Here is a 26,047-nt window from a genome sequence, read left to right on the forward strand (position 1 = left end):
TTTTGTGGGGTTCAAATAAGAGAACACATTGGAAGTGTTTGGAACTCAGCCAGATCACAGTAAATACTCAGTACATGCCAGTCCTTCCCTCAGGCGCCATGGCAACTTTTAGGATATAATAATAACTACTAAAGTTCCACATGGTTTTATGTACATAATAAATTGACTTCATGCCTTTTTATTTCACCTGCTCTTCACCCCAAATATGTGAGGTTGGCAGGAAAGAAACAGGCATCCCCACCTGCATACACGGATGAGCACATTGAGGTGCAAGGAGATAAAATGCCCATCTGAGCCACACAGCAAGTAAGTGTTGCCCTTGGCTGTTCCTAGGCTGCATGCCCTGGGGCTCCCGGTAGACTTATTTCCATTGCTTCACATACAACATCAACTCCACCTTCCCCTGTTCATGCTGACACCTCACTTATCCATTCACTGCTCTGCTTCCTCATGTGCAAACTGGCAGCTGTAGCTCAACCTTGCAGTTATTGTGCAGAGTCTACTGGACAGCATAAGCAATGGCCTCAGCACTGTGTGAGTGCAGTGCTCAGTAACAGGCAGAATGACACTTATTAAACCTCCACCTAGCAGGGATTGTCCTGTGGCCAATAAGCACCAATCTTTGCATTTAGGCACTGACATAAATATCGTGTCTACAACTGTCCCTAATTCATACACGAATTTGTACAGACAGAATTGGAAGAAGAAAGAGAAAACAGGCTGGTTTGGCATATCAATGGGAAAATCACTCTGAAAAACTTCTGTGCTTCCTCAAATTGAGAAAATGTTAACAGACAGCACTGAAAATTGGAGGAATAATGTAATGCCTGCTGAGGAAAGTAGACGATACAGAGCTGATATGTGACCATCACTGGCTATTAAATTCTGATTTGCTGAATGGTATATTACTTTAGAAAGCAGAATTTCTCACCAAAATAAGCAATAGAAATGCTCCCATGATTAACAAGGTGCCAACACGTTGACCAATAATTCGTAGAGTCAGCAAACACAAGTAACAACTGGCCTGCAAACATAGGGAAAACAATTTATGAGCCTCTGCTCAATTCAGAAGGGGAGAGGATGCAAGTCCTAGCATAATAACCGTATTTCTTACTTGCTTTGCCCAGATAAAATCTCACTCTAGATTAAGAGGTAGTTTCCTCGTTGCTCCTACATCCTGATTAGAGAAACGTAAACTCTATTGTGATTATCTCTGCAATCCAGTGGCTGCTGGAGAGGAAACAAAGCAGTAATGTCCTTGTGCTATAAATATTAATAACATTATACACCAGCTCTTTATTGATGCACACTAGTTCAAAGGGCCCTGGAATTCGGTTGTCCATTTTAGATGATTGATAATGCAACTTCTGATCGAGGTGATCGTTAGATAATCACTAGAGCTGAATTACAAAGAGGGTATTAAAAGGAGAAAAGGGAGGAATTATGTATGTACTAGAAAGAAGAAAGTGCATAAGGAAGAGAGAGAGAGGCTAAGAATGAAGCAATTAGGAAGAATAGAAGCTGTCAGTTATTAGACATTTATTATGACCCAGGCAGGTTGCTAAGGACCTCACAAACATTTTCTCATTTAATATTAAAGATAAACTACAAGTTAGCTACTACTATTTTACAGAGGAGAAAATGGCCTAGAGAAAGTTATCTAACTTAACCAAGGTCACTCAGTATGTAATTGGAAGAACAAGGATTAGGAACCAGGAGGGAGGAGAGAAGGAAGAACAATGAGAGGGAAAGAGGAAAGTTAGTGGCTTTTCTATCATAGGCAAATGGGCATAAAAACAAAGAAGCACTTTGATTGTGCCAAGCTTAACTTTCCGCCCCAGAAAGTAAAACTCCAATTAGAAGTGAGACTGGGCTGGAGGTTCGTGCTTGCTAATAGGGATGGAGAACACCAACTTGATGGGCCAGTTCATTAGCATGGGCCACTGTCTGCGAATTCAAAAGCCTAGAGAAGGGCTGTGCAAGCTACCACAGCCCTGGGCTTTTTTGCATGCTAGAAAGAAAAACTCCAGGGAGCAGTGAACATAGCATCTCAGAATAACATCCCAACATCTATTCAGTTAAAAGAGCTGGGAATATATGATAGTTCTAAGTAGTCACCCTTTTCCTGGGCTGGGAGAGAGGGGTACTAAGTAAAATCACACTGGAATCACAGTAGATCATTTTCCTTAAAAATAAATAGAAATATAAGGAACAAATGCGATGAGATTATGTAAAAATAGCTCAGGCTTTCTTTGGCCCAAGGAAGAAAACCTCTACTAGAAGCAGAAACTGAAAAAGGGACCAGACGCCAAAATGACCCCATTATGTATTTGTCAAATAGGGCAGGTCACCGTGATAGGTGCTGGAACAGCCTCTGTCCTCAAGGAGCTGTAGTCCAGGTTAATGTCAAGCCAACATTCCCATCTGGGTACTTGGATTCCCAAATGCCAATGATTCTGCTTCCTGACTGCCACCGATCCTGTTAACCTTAACATGCAGCTTTGCTTCAAGCAAGTATTTGATATATGTCATTTTGGCAACTTTGACTGAAGTTTCTTATAAAACAGAAGGAGCACATTTCAAAATGTATTAGGGCCAGACATGGTGGCTTGCACCTGTAATCCTAGCACTTTGGGAGGCCACGGTGGGAGGATTGCTTGAGCCCTGGAATTTGAGACCAACCTAAGCAACAAAGCGAGACCCCCGTCTCTAATAAAATTAAAAAAAATAAACAAATAAAAATATATTGAGCATGAAATGTGCTCATTTATTCATTCTGTATGGGTTTATGGAGCCCTGGACCCTAGGGCCTCAGCAGTGGACCAGAGAGACAAGGTCCTTGTGGTCATGAAGAGGGACACACAACGGGATTCAGGCAAAGCCTCAGGGGAGGAAAAGGAAATACATGGGCATGGTCCTGAGATGCATACTAAATGCGGCAGGTGGGTTACTTCAGCAGAAGGCCTCAGGTCATTTCTGAGTGGGAAGAATTTAGTGAATGTCACCTTGATGAGAGAAAGGTGACAGAAAGCCCCCACTAACAGCACGGACGAGGCCCCGAGGATGGAAAGGTGACTGCATACAGCTGGAACCAGAGACTGGGGCCTGCTCTGTGCTCATGTCACCTCCTTTAATCCTCGCATCCATCCGTTTAAGGACAGCATCTACTTCAGGGATGGCGCAGAGCAGAGGGCAGACTGGAGTGCAACAGCTTTGTGTGAACACCCTGCAGATCGACAGCCAGGGTTCTCGGGTAAGTAGTGAAATGACAGCACCTGCTGCTCTGCCTGGACCCTCCATCGTCTCTGGACATGGACGCTGGGCTGTTTCACATCAAGCAGCTCTGCCTCAAAGTGCTCTGGCCACGTTAACATCGCGATTTGGAATTTAGAGTCTTGCCATTTCCATCCTCGGTCCTGTCAACCTGGCCCTCTCCAGCCACTCAGCTCTATCCCACCCTTCCGCTCTCTACTTTCTACTGTGGTCACTGATCATCCCCATGGGGTTCTGGGCGCCTCATCTGCCTGTCCCTGAGTTCCAAACTCAGTACTGTTATACAACTGATTTCCAGCACACCTTTGGAAAATCAGGAAATAAAAGAGTAAAATACACGACTCTACTTGCCCAGTCCTCCTGCCGCCCGTGGCCCGGCATGCGTTCTTAGGAGACTGCTTTCTGCATCAAGCAGGGAGCCAGCACTGGCAAGAACTAAGCATGGCAAGAATTCATGCTCCATCTGGGCCTTTCCCGGCCCCTACGCACACTCCCTCGCCCCCCTCCTCACAAGCACAGGCTGCCACACTAATGAACATGTTCCCTCTGTCAGATCAACTTCCAGGAGGAATCCTGCCTTCAGACATTTCACTTTTTCACCTTAAGAGCTATTCTGAGCTGGCAGCTCATTTACTTGCACATTTGGTGAGCGGGTTGATGGCATCCCTGGAGACTCATTCATTTGCGCAGTTAAAGGGAGCTGGGAAGGAGGTCTTAGCACAGTCAGGTCAGGGGGTGGGACTCTGGAGCCCAGCCTGCAGTGAGTTTCACACACTGAGCTCCTTTTTGTACCATTGGCTGAAGGTGGCTCAGGAGGGGACTTGGGGATATGGGACTTGTTGTAGGCAGAATAAAGCCTTCCCCCCGCCATCCACAGGGATGTCCACATCTTGATGCCTACAACTGCAAATATTTCTTTACAAGGCAAAAGATATGTCGCAGACATGATTGAGATAGATACATTAGTGTGTATTATTCAAGTGGGTCCAGTGTAATCACACAGTCCTTATAAGTAGACTAGGGAGGCAGCAGAGTGAAGCAGAGAGATTGGAAGACACTGTGCTGCTGGCTTTGAAGACAGAGGAAGAGAGCACGATCAAGGAAGGTAGGCACATTCCTTCAGAATTAAAAGCTGGGAAAGACAAACGGGTTCTCCACTGAAGCCTCCAGAAGGAATTCAACCTTGCTGACACTCTGATTTTACACAGTCAGACCCATTTTAGACCTTTTATCTCCAGAACTGTAAGATAACAAATTTTATGTTGTCTTAAACCGCTAAGACTGTGGCAATGTGTTACAATAGCAGTAAAAGCTAACATAGGCATCTTAGTGGAAACGCCAGAGCCCTCAAGGCTAGGTGTTCACTCATTCATTGGCCTGTTCATGTGTTCTTTCATTTGGTGCACATACAAACAGTGAGAGCAGACCCTCTCCCAGGCCATCTGCCAGATGCTGGGGAAAGGATGATGTATTGACTGCTTCCCATGGTTCAGCCTTTATGGGAAGCTGGCAGGGTGCTAGTGGCAAAGGGCCATGCACCCTAAGACACTGGAGTGCCTAAGGTCACAGGTAAGCCCAGCAGGGGTGCAGTAGAGAGGAACTTAATTTCATCACAAAGCATTCAGGAAGGTTGCTGGAAGAGGTGAAACTGTAGTGAGACTTTAAAGGATGAATAAGTGCCAGTCATGTGTGAGAGGAGCAAAGATATCCAGGCAGCAGGAACAGTGTGTGCTGGGGCACAGAGGCATGAAAGACCTCAGACTTCTTTTTTTTTTTTTACTTTTTTTTTGAGACAGGGTCTCGCTCTGTCACCCAGGTTGGAGTGCAGTGGTGCCATCTCGGCTTACTGCAACCTTGTTTCCCAGGTTCAAGTGATTCTTCTGTCTCAGCCTCCCAAATAGCTGAGACTTCAGGTGCACACTACAACACCCGGCTTATTTATTTATTTATGTATTTATTTTTGATGAAGTCTTGCTCTGTCACCCAGGCTAGAGTGCAGTGGCATGATCTCAGCTCACTGCAACCTCTGTCTCCCAGGTTCAAGTGATTCTCCTGCCTCAGCCTCCTAAGTAGCTGGGATTACAGGTGCCCACCACCACATCTGACTAATTTTTGTATTTTCAGTAAAGACAGGGTTTCACCATGTTAGTCAGGCTGGTCTCAAACCCCTGACCTCAAGTGATCCACCTGCCTCGGCCTCCCAAAGTGTTACAAACATGAACGACTATGCCTGGCCGCCCTTGGACTTGTTAAGGCGCTTGGTATCCAAGGAGCATAGACTGCAGAGTGGATAGGAAAGTCAGAATATGAGGCTAGACAGGAAGGCAGGGCCACATCAAAGACAGTCTCACTCAAGAGATGAAGGATCTGGAATCTTCTCCTCTCCCACTAAAGTATTTTCCAAAGCAGAGGCGCATGGTCACGTTTGAGAAGTCTCAGAGAGAAGTAGCCCAAGCAGCTCAATGCAAGCTTGAAATGGATTTGAAGTCTGTCATATTTATTCTTAAAAAGGCATGTACATGCAGCCTTCTTTTTTTTTCTCAAAATAGCTGTTTCATTCCATTTGTTTTCTATCAAGCTTTCCTAGAAAAAATATATAATCCAGAAAGAATTGCCTTCTTTTCCTTAAGCTTGTATACACTCTCCAACCCCCATCCCAGTTTAAGAACTACTGCTGACGGGGGGTTCCTGAGGGTTGTAAGAAGATGTCCCAGTAGGAGAAAGTATGGGAAATTCAGAGTTTAACATGTGTCCCATCAGTCAGCTGAGAACATGTAGAGAAGGGCAGAGTAAAAACAAAAGCAAATGCCACAGCGCATCAAGCTTGAAGCTGCTGTTCAGACTCAGGAGGGGAGACGTGACCAAGAGAATGCAGAGGTGACCTACCTGCCTTAACTGAACCTCAAATCAGATGGGTTTGGTGTACACATGCTGGGTGTAACGAGGTGAGTAGTACCCTCTTGCCCCCAATTCATGCCACCTGAAACCTCAGAATGTGAACTTATTTGGAAGTAGGCTCTTTGCAGATGTTATTAGTTAAGATGAGGTCATACTGGATTAGAGTGGGCCCTCAATCTAATGACTAGCATCCTTACACAAGTACACAGGGAAGAGGCCTCATGAAGATGGGGGCAGAGATTGCAGTGAGACGGCTACACATCAAGGAACATCAAGGGTTTCCAGGAGCTACCAGAAGCCATGAAGAGGCCTGGAAGTATTCTCCCCTAGATCTTTTGGAGGGAGCCCGGCCCTGTTGACACATTGACTGCAAACCTCTAATCTGAAAAACTGTGAGATAATGAATTCCTGATGTTTTAAGCAGCCCAGTTTGTAGTAATTTGTTACAGCAGCTACAGGAAACTAACAAACCAGGCAGAGGCTAGGTTCTAGCTTCTGGGAAAAGGTGCCATGGTCATACTTCAGTTCTATAATAAAGGCTAACAGAAATGTTGCAATTGGTGGGAATTCTGTTATTTAATGAATAGTTACCGAGCACCTGTATGTGTCAGGCTCTGGGCTAGCAGTGGGGCATTGGGAGCAGACATGAAGAAAAGGTAAGTAAGCTATAACGTGCTCTAGTTTCATGCACAGCCTTGTTGTATTAGTTCGTTCTCACACTACTATAAAGAATGACTTGAGACTGGCTAATTTATAAAGAAAAGAGGTTTAATTGACTTTACAGTTACGCATGGCTTGGGGGGCCTCAGGAAACTTACAATCATGGCCGAAGGCAAAGCGGAAGCAAGGCATGTCTTCCTATAGTGACAGGATGGAGTGGGCAAGTGAGAAAGCAAGTGGGGGAAGTGTCACAGTTTAAAACCATCAGCTCTCATGAGAACCCACTCACGATCTTGAGAACAGCATGGAGGAAACTGCTCCCATGATCCAATCACCTCCTACCAGGTCCCTCCCACAACATGAACTGTGAGGATTACAATTTGAGATGAAATTTGGGTAGAGACACAGAGCCAAGCCATATCAGCTGTGGAGAGTTTCTCAAAGTGTGCTCCCCAGACTGCCTTCATCAGAATCCCTGAGTGCTGCTCGAAATGAGGTCCATGAGCCAGCATCAACAGCCTGAGACCAAGCTGGTCTTGGTACGCTGCTTCTTGGCCCCATTCCAGACCTTGTGAATCTGAATCTCAGGGGTAGGATCCAAGAATCTGTTTTTCAGAAGGTCTCCAGCTGGTTCTGATGACTGCTAAGGATTGAGAACTTCAGTTCTAGCAGTGGCAGTTTAATATGGTGAGGCAAATTGGCCTGAAGAGAGAGCAAATCCTAAGCTGAAGGCACCTAGACCCTCTCAAGAATAACCCCTTCCCCACTAGTGCATATGGTTTGAACCAGGAGTTAGGACCTGCTGAGACTGCAGGTGAAGCCATTCGTATATATCGCTAAGAGGAAAGAGGGATGAAGAGGGAGATTTCTACTGGTCAAAAGCCTGTGCTGTTTGTACCCAACTCTGCCAGTCTTAGCTTCTTCCTTCTTCCCCTCCAACCTGCTATTCAGTTTCCACCAAGCCTCACAGCTGAATGTGCAAAGGGAGAACTGCCTGAAAGCTGCAGCAGGTGGTAATGGCCATAGCTAGCACTAGCATCACCAGTGTTGCCATCCTCATGTGCACCGAGCATCTGCCATTTCTCAGGCACAGTATGCAGTCATGTTATGCACATGATATCGTTTTACTAATCCTCACACCCACAGGATGGAGATGTTATTGTGTTCATTTTATGGATAAGGAGATCAAGACTTATACAGGGATTAATTGCCCAAAGTTACAAGCCCAATAAATGACATAACTGTATTACACACTCCATCTTCCCGCCCATACCTCTCCGTCTATGCTGAAGAATACAATGACAGAATAAAGGACATAGCTCCTTCCAATCATAAAGCCAAGAGGATGAGAGATTCTCCAACTGTGTTATGCTCAGGAATCATTTGGGTCAATGTTAAGTGCAGAATCTGGTTTGGGAGGTCAAGGATGGGGTCTGAGGTTTCACACTTCTAACAAGCTTCCAGGTGGTGCCAATGGGGATGGTCCCTGGACCACACTATGAGTACCAAGGAATTACATAATTTAATCGTTGACCTCATTTCTCAACTAGGCAGATAAGTAGACTTGTAACTCGATAAATAACATGGCTGAGGTCATTGGGTCCATTATATGTGCAACCAGGCTGATTGTACAGCTGCTATCAGAACTGAGAAAAGCAAAACACATTAAAATGAATGCGAAACTCTGATCTTCTTAGTGATTTAGATGTTGTCAGTTCTTCGCTTCCCCATTCTTACCCAGCTATAGTTAGTCAACATCTTCCCCTGCAGAAACTCCTCTAGCCAGTCCTTGAGCTGATGTTGAACAGGGTGTGTACAAGAGATTCTCACCCCACCAGCAGATGGTTATCAAAAGTATAGAACTTCCCTTAGACCAGGGCTGCTGGCTTTTACTTGACCCAAGGCCTCTTGTGCTGTGTCCCTGCACCAGAGGCCAGCCACCTGAACGTTTGTGTAGGTTTTGTGACTCCATTTTCAGCTTGACACCCTGTCTCCTTGCTACTTGTTCACTTGCTCTCTGCATCTCCAGCATGGACATAGGTTATCCATCAGGAGTCATAACATTGCCTTGCTTACAGCATGAGTCCCCAGCTGCCCTGGATCTTCTGTTGCCAGGCTACATCTGTTATATTCAACTTCCTGCACTGAAGAGTTTTTCTGCTTCCCCAAGACACTGCTATTGGGACCAGCCATTCCCTGATTAACCCCATAATTAGCAGAGTGTACTAAACTCTAGGTCTACCAATCTGGACTCTTCCCTTCTCCCCAGCAACCTACCATTCAGATAATAGTCATCTTTGCAGTGGAGTTCTACATGCCAGTATATACAAAAGAGGTCTCTTTGTCCTACCATGGTGACTCGAAATTTTAAAAATTAGAAAAATCCAAACATGCATTATTTTAATTGACAGAAATAGCTGAAAATCATTTTTAAACACAAAAGTGTCAATGCATGCTAAAATCTCAAGGAAGTTAAATTTTATTTAGATTTAATTGCCTTGATAAGTTCGTGTGCAAACCATGCCTAATTTATTGTTTTATGATAAGATAAGGACATCTAGAGTCAACACCTCTGGACATGATTGACTACATTCCTTTAAATAAAATATGAATGTTTTTGGTACAAAAAGGGGAAGAGAAATGGAAAGTAATTTTTAACTATAGATAACATATCTCATATTTGATTAATTTATGACTAGCAGCAAATACAGTAATAGAATAAACAAATACTGAATGGCAAACTAGAAATCAGAGACTTTGCCAATCTCAGGCAGTTCTTATATTATGTGTTCACCGTTGAAGTCAGTTGGTTCAAGTGTTTGGTGAACGTACCCTTGTTTTGATGGTTTAGCCTTGTGACAAGGGAGCAGAGTGAAGGGAGGAAGGTTAGGCCTTGTATCACGAGGACTTGCATTCAAGTCTTACCCATATAAGCTGCATGTTCTTAACCAAACTATGTAGATTTTCTTAGTCTCTGTGACCTACTCCTAAAAATGACAACAATGACATCCCCAGTCTCAGTGATTATTGTGATGGCAAAAAGTTTTTTTAGTAGAAGGACTCCAGACCATGCTGCCCTGAGACCTTACTTACTGAGTCCCATCCAAACTCTCTTGTGTTGAAATCAACCCTTCCTTTCTTGCACTGCTCAGGCATAATCCCAGAGAAACCAAAGAGGGGTCCTGGGCATGCTGGCAGGTGGCAGTGATCTGAAAGGCTCATGTAGCAGAGGCTCCAACCGTGCAGGGCCTAAAACACAGTCAGTATGAAATCCACCATAATTACCATTTTCAACAAGAGAAGTCATAGCTTTATTCTGGGGACTTAAATGCCAGAAGCCTTTGGCAGCACTCTTAAAAGCAGAGATAGGAGGCCGGGCATGGTGGCTCATGCCTGTAATCCCAGAACTTTGGGAGGCTGAGGTGGGTGGATCATGAGGTCAAGAGTTTGAGACCAGCCTGACCAACATGGTGAAACCCCGTTTCTACTAAAAAAAATAAAATACAAAAAATTTGTCGGGAGTTATGGCGGGAGCCTGTAATCCCAGCTACTCAGGCAGCTGAGGCAGGAGAATCGCTTGAACTAAGAAGGCAGAGGTTGCAGTGAGCCAAGATTGCGCCACTGCACTCCAGCCTGGGCGATGGAGTGAGACTCTGTCTCAAAAAAGAAAAGAAAAAAACAAAAGCAGGGATAGAAGCAAGCATGGAAAGTGAAAAGAAATATGAGCAATGAGGCAGCACCTTGTCCAGGAGAAATTTGCCTAGACTTCTATAAACATATTGTGCATGTTTATCTTTCTTTGCTTACTTTTTTTTTTTGCTTTCCCTTTATCTTTTAACTCAATTCAGAATGATCTATTTATTCATAAATGTATTCAATCAGTGTGTGAGTACCCACTACTACAAGAGGCAGTATAATAAAATGGTTAAGAATATGGACTCTGGCCCCAGAATTCCTTGGTTCAAATCCCAGCTTTCCCACTTAATAGCTGTGCAATCTTGGGCAAATTTTTTAACTACTTTAACCTCAATAACCCCATTTGTAACATAGTAAAAAAATCAGCACTTGGCTCACAGGGTTGTTATGATGATTCAATGAGTGTAGGGCCACACAGAGGCTCACACCTGTAATCCCAGTGTTTTGGGAGGCCAAGGTGGGATAATTGCTTGATGCCAGGAGTTCCAGACCAACCTAGGCCACAATGTGAGATACTATCTCTACAAAAAATTTAAACATTATCTAGCCTGGACCTGTATTTCCAGTTACTTGGAAATAGAGGTATTGCCATCCTGGACCAGGTTCAAATAACTGAGCGATGGGTGCACCTGTATTCCCAGCTACTCAGGAGGCTGAGAAAAGAGGACTGACAGTTCAAATAACTATCCTTGAGATTAAAGGAGACTCTTCTCTTTGCCCTCTGAATCCACCCCCTGCCCAACACAAGAGATGCCCCCAACCCTTAGAGTTGACAGATAAAATTAACTGGGTGTGCAGTATTTCTGTTTCCTAAAACTAGCTCCCCTACCCGCCCTTCTTTTCAGGGATGGGTGTTGGATGTGATTGGGGAAGTCTCCCATAAGTCATATGCGTTTTCCTCTACCTTGTCGTTGCCTTTCCATGAGCCACTAAACTTCATATTTTAATAAAAGACAGAATCCAAGAGAGAAGCAGACTTCCACAAAAGGCAAGACACTGCTGGAGAAATTACAAAAGTCACAGGTAGTCCTGTGTTGCAATACATCAAAGTTTATGGGTGGTCATCTAAAGCTAATTTTGGGGAGCCTGGCATATTCAGAACGCCAATCTTGGGAAACTGTACTCTGCCTATCTGAGCCTGTTTCCTCATCTATAACGTGGAGATCATAATATCATTTGTGTAGTAAGGCTCCTGCAAAGACTTGCAAAGTAGATGATCAATCTACGGGTTTTGAAAGAATGAGACTTTCCAATGATTCTGGAGTCAGCTGCATCAGAGTTAATAGGTAACGTGGTCTAGCTCTGTGTGGCCACTCAAATCTCATCTCACACTCTAATCCCCATGTGTCAAGGGGAGAGCTGGTGTGAGGTCATTGGATCATGGGGGCGGTTTTCCCTATGCTGTTCTGGTGATAATGAGGGTGTTCTCACAAGATACGAGTGTCTCCTATGCTATCTCTCTCCCCTGCCACCATGTAAGACATACCTTGCTTCTCCTTCACCTTCCACCATGATTGTAAGATTCCTGAGGCCTCTCTGGCATGCAAAACTGTGAGTCAATTAAACCTCTTTCCTTCATAAATAGCCCATTTGAGGTAGTATATTGATAGCAGTGTGAAAACAGACAAATACAATAGGGATACTGTGACTCTGCTGAGGTGGCTGTAGACTAAGGAAGACTTTCCTTCAGCCATTTTCTTATGTGAAACACTGGCATAAGCTCTAGAAAGGAAAGGCAATACACAATTGACCACGTATCATACACTAGACACTTGATGTGCCTCATACTATTTAATCCTTCCTTATAGCTATCCTGCGAGATGGGCAATATGACCCCGCTTTACCGATGAGGAAACTGAGGCTTAGGGAAAGCCAGCTAGATGACTCCCAAACCTGCATCTGCCACCTGGGCTCCAGAAGAGCAGCTAGAGGGCCTCCTCTCTGTGATCAATCCTAGAGAAGCAATACAATGCAACCCAGGACCTTCAGGCCCTAAGTCTGTGGAAGAACTGACACAAATGGAGAAATAGTGTCCCAGCCCTCCTCTGCCCACTGGTCACCTGGAGCAGTCTCTTTTCCCTATACTGCATCATAATTAAGCTCATTCAAACACATCTCTGTGTAGCTGCTTCACTGGGTGCCTTAGACCTAAGCACGTGTATTTTTAATAAATCAACATGAGATCATGTCTCCTCATCTCTAAACTGAAGCCAAGGCTCTTGCTTTGTGTTGGCCTCCTCCAGGGGCCCTGAGAATCCAATGTAACCACAGTAATACTGGCAGCTATCACTTAAATACCTAACACCAGGTGCCAGGCATGATTATGAGCACATAGGATAACTCATAAAAACCCTCATTTCAGCAATGTGATACCCTGTTATTAGCACATTCATTTTACTGATGAGAAAAGCCAGGCACAGAGAGTTTAAGTAACTTGCTCAAGGTCACACAGTTGCTAAGGGGAGGAGTCAGTATTTGAACCCAGGGAGTCTCTGATCACAGGCTTTGTGCTCTGGTGGGAATGGGAGAGCTCCCTGGAAGCTTCCAGGGTTATGGGCATTCTAGAATCATATCTGACATCACTCATCCTGACTCCTCCCCCATCAAGGAGTAGTTTGACCTACAAAGTTGTTATTTCATCATTACCAGTGCAGTCTTGCGAGCTCAGATCCTTGGAAATATTGCTATTCTATGCAATATCCTAACATTAATACTCAATTAATGCTCCACCATTGAAAATCATGCTCAATTCCTTTCAGCATAAAATTTCGACTGCTTCCCACTGCTTTGGAAGCCTTGAAGTAGGCAATTGTCTCTCGCCCCCTCTTTCACTTCTGCTCATTCTCCCCCTAGCAAGCTCATGTGCTAGAAACTCACCTTTGTTCTATGATTTGAGCTTTTCCCCTGTGTGGAAGAATCTGTACTCATTGTACTCTCCTTGAAATGCTCTTCCCTGGCAGTTCAGATGGCAGGCTCCATCTCAACCTCCAGGTCTGGAACCTTCCCTTCCAACTCCCCACTGCCTAAAGCTCTCTGCTCCCTGCCCTCTCTTTCCCTCTATCTCATCAACCCACTTACTGTCTGGACCAAAAGCTAGAGCTGCTACCCCAATTCACAAACTATATCCTTAGGGTTTGTAGAAACCATCGGGATAAAACTTGTATTTCTAACAATTGTGGTAAAATATGCACAACATAAAAACATAAAATTTACCATCTTATTTTTAAGTGCCCAGGTCAGTGTGTTAAGCACATTTACATTATTGTACAACCAATCTCTAGAATGTTTTCCTCTTGCAACACTGAAATTCCATGCCCATTAAACAACTTTCCCTTTCCCGTTCCCCCAGCCCTGGCAGCCACTCTTCTACTTTTTGTTTATATGATTTTGACTACTCTAGGTACCTCATATAAGTGGGATCATAGAGTATTTGTCCTTTTGCGTCTGGCTTATTTTACTTAGCATAATGTCCTCGTGGTTCATGTATGTTGTAGCATTTGCCAGAATCTCCTTTCTTTTTAAGGTTGAGTAATATCTCATTGTGCGTATATACCATACTTTCTTTCTCTATTCATTCCATCAATGGACACTTGGTTGCTTCCACCATTTGGTAACTGTGAATAATACTGCTAAGAGCATAGCTGTATACAAACCCCAGCATTTTAAGCTTCTGTATTTGCTGTTTGGGCTGTAGACTTCTAGGGCTGAGCTCCACACACTGGACTGTTTCTAGCTCCCTGGCATTGTCAGGCTCTCCTCCTCCTCTTCCCACCACAGTCCAGAGCTGTGCCTTCTCCATGCCTCTGGGAGCTATTAATTAGGACAATTTTCTCTTCTTAGTTTTTAGGATAATTTTAACTCAACTCATCAGGTATATAAGTAGGGTGGATGACTGAGTCTACAGTGTGCTTTCTGAGAACTTGGTGGGGACATTATTTTAAACCTCATACAATCTCTTTCAAAAGTCCTCTCCTCCTACTAGATGGTACTTTAAATACTCCTTGCAATGCACAGACTGCCTTCCTTACCACAAGGGGCACTTAATGGGGAACTGAGACCTGTTAACTGAGGGAACATTGTGACTTAGTGACACCAAGGAGTCAGTGATGCTCAGTGAATGAGTGCTCGAAAAAAGGTTCTGGAAGGCAGTAAACAGGAGTGGAAGAGGAACAGGAGGCAGCAGAAGAAAGGCCCTAAGAGAAAGGTAGGAGACTGCAGACACCGATCTGGATTTAGTTGGAGCTGGGACTGCTTCCCCAGGAGGAGAAGTATGGCGCCGTCTAACTGACCTCATAAGAGGTGAGATCCTAGGAGCCAGCTCTAGGGATGGGGACTGTATGGAAAACAGATGTTAGACCCAGGTCAAGAGATTCCTCCCTTGACTGCTTCGCTGCTAATTGATGTATAAACATGGACAAGTTACTTATGAGGACAACAAACCAGAATAATGATATGTATCTTACAGCGTTTTGTGGATTAAAAATAAATCCACATGAGTGGGCTGAGGAGCATGCCTGTTAGTTTGCAGATGCTCAGTAAAAATCATTCATCCTGGCTGGGCACAGTGGCTCACGCCTATAATCCCAGAACTTTGGGAGGCCAAGGCAGGCGGATCACGACCATCCTGGCCAACGTGGTGAAATCCTGTCTCTACTAACAATACAAAAATTAGCTGGGCATGGTGGCACACACCTGTAGTCCCAGCTACTTCAGAAGGCTGCAGCAGGAGAATCACTTGAACCTGGGAGGCAGAGGTTGTTGCAGTGAGCCGAGACCATGCCACTGCACTCCAGCCAGGCGACAGAACAAGACTCCGTCTCAAGAAAAAAAAATTGTCCATCCTCTCTTGTTCTTTCTTGCAAACCTCACATCCAGCATAATTCTATGCCCCGAATTATGCCTTGATAAGTATTCGGGGTGGAAGAAAGGAAAGATAGATGATGTTTTCTCCCCATCAGCTGCTTTCTCAGGGAATTTGGATCTCCAATTTGGGAGATTTACAGAACACCTCATCAGGACTGGAGATGCCCAGAATGAGCCTGCACTCCCCAGTAGAGTGTTTCCAGAATAAATGGAAGGTGGGTGGTGCTGTACATGGATGAGGCAATGTCTATCATTTGAATTTAAAAGGACAAGTAAACACACATTTCACAGTATAAATAAAACCAGAGACATTCCCTCATCAGCAAACCTTCATATTGTGAAAGACAACCCACAAAGCACCTGAAAGACATTCATAGACCAGCTGCCTTGAGATCTCTGCACCAAGAACTTTTCTCCCCGCTGTCTTGTTACAAGAATTGAAATCAAGCATCAAGTTTGAAACTCAGCTAGGAGCACCCCCACCAGGATACACAGTGATCTGGAGTTAGACTCTAAGCACTGGGCCCCTTATGCTGGCTGGGATTTTCCCAGGCACACTGGTGGAGCTTTCTGCTGAAATGTTGCACAACCCAGCTGTGTACCCTGAAAAAGGTTTTGGGATGACACTCTAGAGAATGGGTGGAGTCTGCCCTCAAGAAGAGTCAGAAATCCCTGAACTCCTAAGGAGTCAACTACTTAAAGGAACCCAACATTTTCTACAAAACCACAGAGAAATATCAAGGTCACTGGACCAGACTAATTCCCCTAAAGAACATAAAGCTTGGCTTGACAATATTGAAGAAATCAAATGGGAAGTGATTATTTTCCACCCGTTTCTACCATGTCCTGATTTGCCTTTAAAAGAAAAATAAAAGATAATTTGGTCTAGATAATTAATTATTATCATCATTATTGTCAACGCTGTCAACTTCATCCTTACAAGGAATTAAAATATCATCATGACATATTCAGGCTGAATCTTAAAAATTGAGGGAGAAGCAACTACATAGAGAAGGCAGACAAGGACTGAGGAGCTGAAAATGCCCTGGGCAGAGAGTGCAGAGTGAGCTAAGGCATGTTGCTCCACCTTAATCTTTTTTTGGTTCCTTAATTTCCCTCCCTTTTCATCTATTATTTTGTGTTTGTTCACGTCTTTCAACCTGTTCAGTCCACTTTCTTTAATCTGTTTCTGTGTTGACACTTAACTCTGGATTCCAACCTCTTTCTGGTTAGCAACTGCTAACCTTGCGATAGGTCACAAATTCATTCTTTCATTCAGTCATCCACTCAATAAGACCATATAGTAAGTTTCGGTTCTGTGTCCGCATCCAAATACCATCTTGAATTTTTAATTCCCACATGTACAGAGAGGGACCTGTAATCCCCACGTGTCAAGGGAGAGAGGTGATTGGATCATAATGGGGTATTCCTCTATGCAGTTCTTGTGATAGTGAGTGAGTTATTACAAGATCTGATGTTTTTTAAAAATTATTATTATACTTTAAGTTCTGGGGTACATGTGCAGATCGTGCAGGGTTGTTACATAGGTATACACAGGCCATGGTGGTTTGCTGCATCCATCCCCCCGTCATCTACATTAGGTATTTCTCCTAATGTTATCCCTCTCCATTCCCCCGACCATCTGCTAACCCTCCCCAGCTCCCCCATCCCCCAGCAGGCTCCGGTGTGTAATGTTCCCCTTCCTGTGTCCACGTGTCCTCATTGTTCAACACCCACTTATGAGTGAGGACATATGGTGTTTGGTTTTCTGTTCTTGTGTCAGTTTGCTGAGAATGATGGCTTCCAGATTCATCCATGTCCCTGCAAAGGGCATGAACTAATCCTTTTTTATGGCTACATAGTATTCTGTGGTGTATATGTGCCACATTTTCTTTGTCCAGTCTATCATTGATGGACATTTGGGTTGTTTCCAAGTCTTTGCTATTGTAAACAGTGATGCAATGAACCCATACATGTGCATGTGTCTTTATAATAGAATGATTTATAATCCTTTGGGCATATTCTCAGTAATGGGATTTCTGGATCAAATGATATGTCTAGTTCTAGATCCTTGAGGAATCACAAAACTGTCTTCCACAATGGTTGAACTAATTTATGCTCCCACCAGCAGTGTAAAAGCATTCCTATTTCTCCACATTCTCCATCTGTTGTCTCCAGATTTTTTAATGATTGCCTTTCTAACTGGCGTGAGGTGGTATCTCAATGTGGTTTTGATTTGCATTTCTCTAGTGACAAGTGATGATGAGCTTTTTTCCATATGTTTGTTGGCTGCATAAATGTCTTCTTTGTAAAAGTGTCTGTTCATATCCTTTGCCTACTTTTTGATGGAGTTTTTTGTTTTTTTCTTGTAAATTTGTTTAAGAGATCTGATGATTTTTTATGGGGCTCTTCCCCACTTCACTTTGCCCTTCTCTCTCCTAATGTGTTGTGAAGAAGGCGCCTGCTTCCCCTTCCACCATGATTGTAAATTCCCTAAGGCTTCCTCAGTTATGCAGAACTGTGAGTCAGCCAAATCTCTTTCCTTCATAAATACTACTAGTCTCGAGTAGTATCTCTATAGCAGTGTGAAAATAGGCTAATACACCATAGTATCTGTGAGGTAAGATGTCTGTTACCTGTAAGGTTCCATGATAGGTACTGAAGGCACATAGAAGAATGAGACCTGCTTCTTGTCATTATGAAACTATACTCCAATAGAGGAAACAGACATGGATCAGCTAATTGTGATTTACATTAGCAACTCATTCATTTATTTGTTCACTCATTAATTCATTATTCAATAAATATGCATGGAATTCCTGCTATATGCCAGGAATTGTGCTATACCCTGGGGATGCAAGCTTATTTCCTGTTCATATGTATCTTCTCCTCATTTGCCTTTGACAGGAAAATAAAAGATAATATGGTCTAGATAATTAATGTCAACATCATAGAACAACAGTTTATAAATGACCAAAAGAGACACGGTCCCTACTCTCGTGGAGTTTATAGTCTCCATATGGAGAAGCTTGTGAGACCACTTGTGTCTTAGAAGACTCCAAGAGGAGGGGTGCTGGGAAAATTGGGTGTTGTGAAAGAAGATTTTCTTTCTCCGTCTATTGCCCGCCTACTGTAAGCACAAACTGTCAACTTCTTGAAGACACTTTGGTTAGCCATGGCAACATCTGAAGCAAGCAACAAAGAGCTGAGGAAAGCACACGTTCACACTCTTATGTTGACTTTTGCACACGGCCTTCTGAGTGTGGTGATTGGGAACATAAAACAAACTCCTGGTTAATTAGGAATGTATTAGGACCTCATCACTAGAGTGGGTGTCTTGAATTTGAAAGGGATCTTGAAAATTTTTTAAGGTTTTTCCTAAAATTTACAAAATGTGTTGTTTGAAAAAACTAAGTTCTTTTCACAGTTTTAGAAGCGGAAAATACTTGAATTTTTAAAATTTAATAAAACAATTTCAAGTTCTTACATGATCTGGGCTCAGTCATCTCTCTGATCGCATCCTTTCCCACTCCTCCTTTTGCCTTCATTTTATTGAATAGCCTTCCCATTCCCTAATAGCCTGTTTTCTCTTTTCCCTGGGACATTGCATATGTTTTCCTTTTTTTTTTTTCTGCCTGTGACTTCCTTTCTTCCTCTATTTCTCTCTCCTTCCAAAATGTCTTCTTATCCTGACTTCTAACATCATTTCTACTTCAGATTATACTAATTTACTTCTTCCTTTGACTCTAAAACCTACAATGAGATGATACCTTTACTATGCTTTTCATAGTCCATGACCTCCTCCATCACTAAGAAATACATTGCTTTAATACTTTACTCAAATATCCTCTTTTCCCCATTCCAGTGGGAAAACCATGACAATAGGGTTGTGGCTTCTACGTTCACAAGTTTATTCCTAAGGTGAGGCCAGTAATTACAAAATAAATATTAGTTGAATTAATGAACAAATCAGAATCATCAGTAAATATAATTTATACTGAGAATAATCACATCAGTCAGCTATTGCAATGTAACACATCACTCTAGAGGCCAGTGGCACAAAATGGATGGCAACTTTCATTCTCACACTCAAATCTCGGCAGGTGGTTGTGATGGCTTTCCTTCAACCTGCAAGTCATGGGTCAGTTGGAACAGTGCTGCTCTACATGTCTCTCATTCATCTGGTGCCAGCATAAAACTGCCTTTGCAAAGTTATGACAGTAAGAACAATCTGACATAGTTGACTCCAACTTCCTTCTGATCTCCAAGCTGTCCTTTGTCATTCCTGGGTGTAGGCTAAGCTAACTTTGGGAAGAATTTAGTTTATAGTTTAACTTAAAGCAAGGTTAATAATAGTCCCTCCCTAAAACTAACCCTCCTTCTGCTCAGGGATGAAAACTACTTTTGTAAGCCTAATGAAAACCATAAAAAAATAGGATTATGGTAGGAGCATGAACTATATACTACAAGATAGACATAGTTTCTATAATCCCTTATTATTTAGGATTCATGTGGCCAGAGGTCATAAGATTTGTGATTTCTTCAATTACTCCCATAGACATCATTATTATAGAAACTAAGGTTGGTGTTTTGAAATATCTTTAAGACTGACTCCACTAGGACTCATGATTCATGACTCAGCTGAACCTTTGACCCAACCTGAAGGCATACTTTCCATACCCCTATGATTTCATCCCCAACCAATTAGCAGCACCCATTCCCTAGCCCCCTGACTATCTAATTGTCCATAAAAACCCTAGCCTCTGAGCCTTGGGGAGATTGATTTGAGTGATAACTCCAGTTCTCCCACATGGGCCAGCCTCCATCAATTAAACTCCTTCTCTACTGCAATGTCACACTTTCAGTGAATTGATTTTGTCTGTGTAGCAGGCAGGAAGAACCCATTGGGCATAGCAAGTAGGTCACCTGGGGAAGATTTTTCTCATGGTAATGACAGAAGTACAAGAGGCAGAGTTCAACTATACAAGACAAAACAAGTCATATGGCTAAGCCCACATTCATGAATGGGAAATATACTCTGCCCACAGGGAATGGCTGATAGGACTATCTGTTTAACAATAATCCAAGATACCATAATCAGTCAGGATACAAGGATCAATTTATAATCTAGCCAATATTTATTTCATGAAGTTGTTTTTCACATAGTCAATTATTAAGCAGATTTTACTCATACTGCACTATGCTAGATTGCTTGTAAAATCCACAATTAGAAAATGAGTCATGGAATTTGCCACCAGCAGCATTCAAGTAAGATAAAACAGCTATACAGATGATTAATCTACAAGAAATCATATTATATACTTAGCAAAGACTACATATCATAGAAGAGATAGCAAAGATTTTAGAGTCAGCAGACCAGGTTTGCTAACCGTCTAATTGTGGGTAGTTGTTTAAATTCCCAAGTCTCCTTTACCTCCCCTGTAAAATGGGTGTGATAACAGTACCCAGATGTCTGTGGATGTATGGTGTTATTTCTGAGGCCTCTGTTCTGTTTCATTGGTCTATACATCTGTTTTGGTACCAGTACCAGGCTGTTATGGTTACTATAGCCTTGTAGTGTAATTTAAAGTCAGGTAGCATGATGCCTCCAGCTTTGTACTTTTTGCTTAGGATTGTCTCAGGTATACAGGATCTTTTTTTGTTCCATATAAAATTTAAAGCAGTCTTTTTCTAATTCTGTGAAGAAAGTCAATGGTAGCTTGATGGAAATAGCATTGAATCTATACATTACTTTTCATGATATTTATTCTTCTTATCCATGAGGATGGAAATTTTTTCCATTTGTTTGTGTCCTCTCTTATTTCCTCGAGCAGTAGTTTGTAGTTCTCCCTGAAGGTGTCTTTCATGTCCCTTGTAAGTTGTATTCCTTGGTACTTTATTCTCTTTGCAGCAGTTGTAAATGGGAGATCTCATTTCTTAGAGTCTGTCATCTTACGCATCTTATTTGGATTGTTTTTTCCCTAAGTACATCATCTCGCCTTTAACAACGCCAAACAGCTTCTAAAACATCTCTGCTTATTGATACCTTTTTGTACTCACCCTGTTTTCTATCCATGGGTTGTCTTACCCACCACACACTTTCAACTCTCGCCCTTGTGTATGTGATACCCTAATCTATATCCAAATCAGAGGTCCACATCTACATGTCAAATTGCTTCCTGGATTTTTCTAAATGAAGATCAAGCTGGTATCTCAAATACGATGTATTAAACACTAAATGTGAAGTCCATTCTCTGAGTCTGCACTTCTCCAGTATTCTTTATCTCAGTGAACAGCTTCACCATCCATCTAGCCACAAAGCTTAAAACCTTAGAGTTGCCTTTGATTTATCCTCTTCCCTCATCATGGTAATCCATTCAATATGTAGTTTAGTCAAGATGACTTTGTCTATGGAGCAACATAAAACCCTAACATCAACCAGCTCAAACAGAAAGAACATAGCAATTAGTTTAGGGAAGAGCAGTCACTAGGTATTGGGTTTCAGAACCACTTTTCCCCAATTTTCCTGGCTTCTCCAGCTCTATCCTCCTCATGTGAGCTTCACTGCCACAGTGACCACAGACGGGCCATAGCAACTCCAGGCATCATTGTCTATAAAATAATACCCAGAGCTTCCATCAGCAGAAATGTCTGTCTTAGGAGTGAGGACCCCTTCCATAGGCGTTACCTGATGTTTCATAAGCACAAAGGTTCATTGCTAAACCAGCAAAGAGGATAAATGTACCATGCTTGGTGTGGACCATGACACCAATTACTCTTAATCCCATTCCTTGACAATAAAATCTAATTAGTACCACATATTTTACCTCCTCAACACCTTGAGCCTCTTCCTGCCCATGTTACGACCTCAGTTAAAACACTCAGTGCCTCTCACAGGAACTATAAATTTCTGCCCTACTGGTTTTCATATCTCTGAACTTTCTACAACTCCCTGCCCCAAACCCTTTGTGTAGATTCAGCAAATACAACTTTCTAATAGAGATCACATTATGTCACTTCTTAGAACACGTTTATGTTTTCTCATAGGACAGAGTTCATACTATACAACTGGACATTTGACTCCTTGGAAACTTGACACGATTCCTTTTTTGTTACTATTTTCTGCTAAGCTTAACAGTATGTTGTGCCTATATGATTTTATAGTAGCAAGGCCTTATATATTACACTATTTTTTTTTCTTTTTTGAGACAGAATCTTACTCTGTTACCCAGGTTGGAGTTCAGTGGTGTGATCTCGGCTCACTGCAACCTCTGCCTCCCACTCAATCAGTCCTCCCACCTCAGCCTCCTGAGTACCTGGGAACACAGGCATGCACCATCACACACAGCTAATTTTTTGGTAAAGACAGGGTTTTTCTATGTTGCTGAGGCTGGTCTCAAACTCCTGAAGTCAGACAATCCACCCGCCTTGGCCTCCCAAAGCACTGGGAATAAAGGCATGGACTACCATGCCTGGCCACAGGGCTGGCTTATTTATTTATTTATTTATTTATTTATTTATTTATTTATTTATTGAGACAAGGTCTAGCTCTATTGCCCAGGCTGGAGTGCAGTGGTATGATCATAGCTCACTGCAGCCTCAACCTGCCAGGCTCAAGCAGTCCTCCTGCCTCAGCCTCCTGAGTAGCTAGGCCTATTGGGTGTGCACTACCATGTCTGGCTACATTTTTTATTTTTATTTTTTTGGGGGAGATGAGACCTTGCCATTTTTCCCAGGTTGGTTTCAAACTCCTGGCATCAAGTAATCCTCTGCCTCAGCCTCCCAAAGTGCTACGATTACAGGAATGAGCCATCGCACCCAGTTCATGTTAATTTTTTTTGTGCATTATCTCAATTACTCTGCACAATTCTCTGTGAGATAGATACTATCGACATTGACATTTCATAGGAAAGGAAGCTCAGATATAGGCAGGTCAAGTAATTTTCCCAAAGTCACCTAGAGACTTGTACAGTGGAAGTTTAGAACCAGGGCCATCTGACCCCAAAGCCTGTGTTCCTAACCATTAAAGCATATCACTTTCCTCTTGCCTCCACCTAAACCCTATGTACAAGTCATCCCACAGTTTTTAAATGTTTTTTGAGGAAGCCTGGTAAGATTTTGTCTTCTTAGGTTTAATAAAGTTGCTATTCCAGCCCAGAATGTTCACCTCTATACCTCTGCCTTCAGTCTTACTTTTTTTTTTTTTTTTTTTTTGAAACAGAGTCTCACTCTGTCACCCAGGCTGGAGTACAATGGTGTGATCTCAGCTCACTGCAACCTCTGCTTCCTGGGTTCAAGCGATTCCCCTGCCTGAGTCTCCTGAGTAGCTGGGACTACAGAAGCATGTCACCATGCCTGACCAATTTTTTGTATTTTTAAAAGACACAGGGTTTCACCATGTTAGCCACGATGGTTTCAAACTCCTGACCTTGTGATCTGCCTTCCTCAGCCTCCCAAAGTGCTGGGACCACAGGCATGAGCCACCACGTCCAGCCCAGTCCTACTTTTATACTTTCTCTGACACAATCAACTTCAGACAAAATTATTTCTCTTTTCCCCGTGATCCCCTGCTTGATTGTCACATAAATCCGTCTCTTGCACCAGAGTCTGAACTCTTTTATAATAGAGACAACTGGTCTTTGCTCAATTCTTCACAGCATTGTAGCCCTGTGGTTTATATTTATCCAAAATAGTCCAAATGTTTTTTGAGAATATACTCTGGGCAAGACAGTGCTAGTTACAATGTGATAAAGACATTAAAGTCCCAGTTGCTATCCCCAAGAGGTAAGCATGCTAGTGTGAGAGGTAGATACACAAACAAAGGATTCCAAGGAGAGAGAAATGTACAGGGTCCAAGGTACTACATAAGCATATCTTTGAGTTAATTTCATGAATGCATTCTGCAGATTTATAACATTGCCCATGCATCGATACCTCACTGGTGAGCTAAGAGCTTTGCATGCATGTTTTCACAGGCTTTGGGATGTTGTTCCTCCACTCCTGATGATTCTTCCACATGGAAGGAAGCCTATTAGCAAAATGCTTACTTTTTTATCCACGCCCATACCCAGTTCCCCCCAGGGACAAAGTATGATCTGACATGACTGAAAGGAGAAGTCAGGCATATTTAGGCTGGCCTCATCCTCACCTCTTGTGAAGGAGCATGCCCGCAGAGGACGTATGTTCCCTATTGCTCTCAGCTATACAGGGGAGCTCAGCCTCATGTCGCACCGACAATATCACACATCAATTGTGTATCATGATTCTACTCACTCTCTGACCCAGTGCCTTTTGTGATGCTGCAGGTGCCTTCGTAGACTGAAAGCAAGGAAGCTCAGAAGAATGGAAAACTACAAATTCAAGGTGGGATCCATGGATCAATGTTCCAGCCTCCCCCGCTTGACTGGATAAGCCTAGGGGTGGGGGTACAACACTGTGTCCTTTAGATTATTTTGCTGAAACATAACAACACACATTTACATTGGCTTTCTCTTTTTTTCTCTTTCCTACTCTCCCTACTTTCTCACTCCTTCTTTCTGGATCACCTCTCAAACAAACTACCTATATCCAAGTTCTTACCTTAGGTTCTGCTTCCAAGAGAACTCAAATTAAGACAGATAACACGAGGACACGATTTATAATCCATCTCTCAGCTCTGTAGTCTCAGTATTGGTTCCATTCCAAGAGGCATTTTCCCAAAAGCACCTGAGAAATGGTGTGGGTCACTATGATTGGTCCTTGCCCATGTTAAATGGAATCTTGTGGCCAGGGAGTTGGAATGTATCAGTTAGCTGAGCTGAGTTCCATGTTCAGCCCAGAGCTGGACATTGTGATCAGCCTCACCAGTGTCACATGTGCAGACAGTCAAAGTATGTTTTCATGGAAATCAGAGTTAAATTACTAAAAGGAGGGAGAATAAATGTTAGGTAAGTCAAACAACATATGCTAATTAAGAAAACCACCGAAGAGTCCCTTCAGCTATAGATAGCACAGGTGACTCTGACAACAGAAATGAGAAAGAAGCATCTTTACCAGGGGAATGATAGCATTGTCTGTTAGGATTGGAAGTGATCTGGGATACAATTTCACCCAAACTTAAATTATTGGAAAAGTTCAGAGAGAGACTAAGCCCATTAGCTTGAGGTAATCCAGACAAAACTTGGTAGTTCTGTATTAGAAACCCAAAACTCCACCTTCCAGTACAGAATCAAGGTCCTTCTATTTGCCCATTTCTCCCTCCCAGTGGCTGCTTCCTCAGAGAGCCCAGCATCTCAGAATTGCAAAGACTATAGAATGATGCTTTAAAAACAACATATTATTATAAAAATGATAGGCTTGGCTAGAAGACAGATCTCTTTCTGAATTTACTAATTCAGACTATTAAGTCTCATCTGTGTCTACAAAGAAAGATGGTGACTCTTGATTTACTTAGCTTACAAGACTATATTTCTTGCTACACACATAGTGTCTGGGACAGTCCCTGACTCAGCTCTCAGCTGCCCTGCTTTCATGATGATTTAGCAAACAGCAGAGAAAAGAGACTTGAAGGGAAGGAGAAAACGATTTGGCTGGAAGCCTTCCCAGCAGAGGTGGGTTTTTCTTCAGCTTTGAAAGACAGGACAGACAGGTTGGCCGAGAAGGAGGTGCAACGTGGGGG

This window comes from Aotus nancymaae, unplaced genomic scaffold (genome assembly GCF_030222135.1).
Source record: "Aotus nancymaae isolate 86718 unplaced genomic scaffold, 86718_ANA_hifiasm-v0.15.2.pri h1tg000036l, whole genome shotgun sequence".
Classification (NCBI taxonomy): domain Eukaryota; kingdom Metazoa; phylum Chordata; class Mammalia; order Primates; family Aotidae; genus Aotus; species Aotus nancymaae.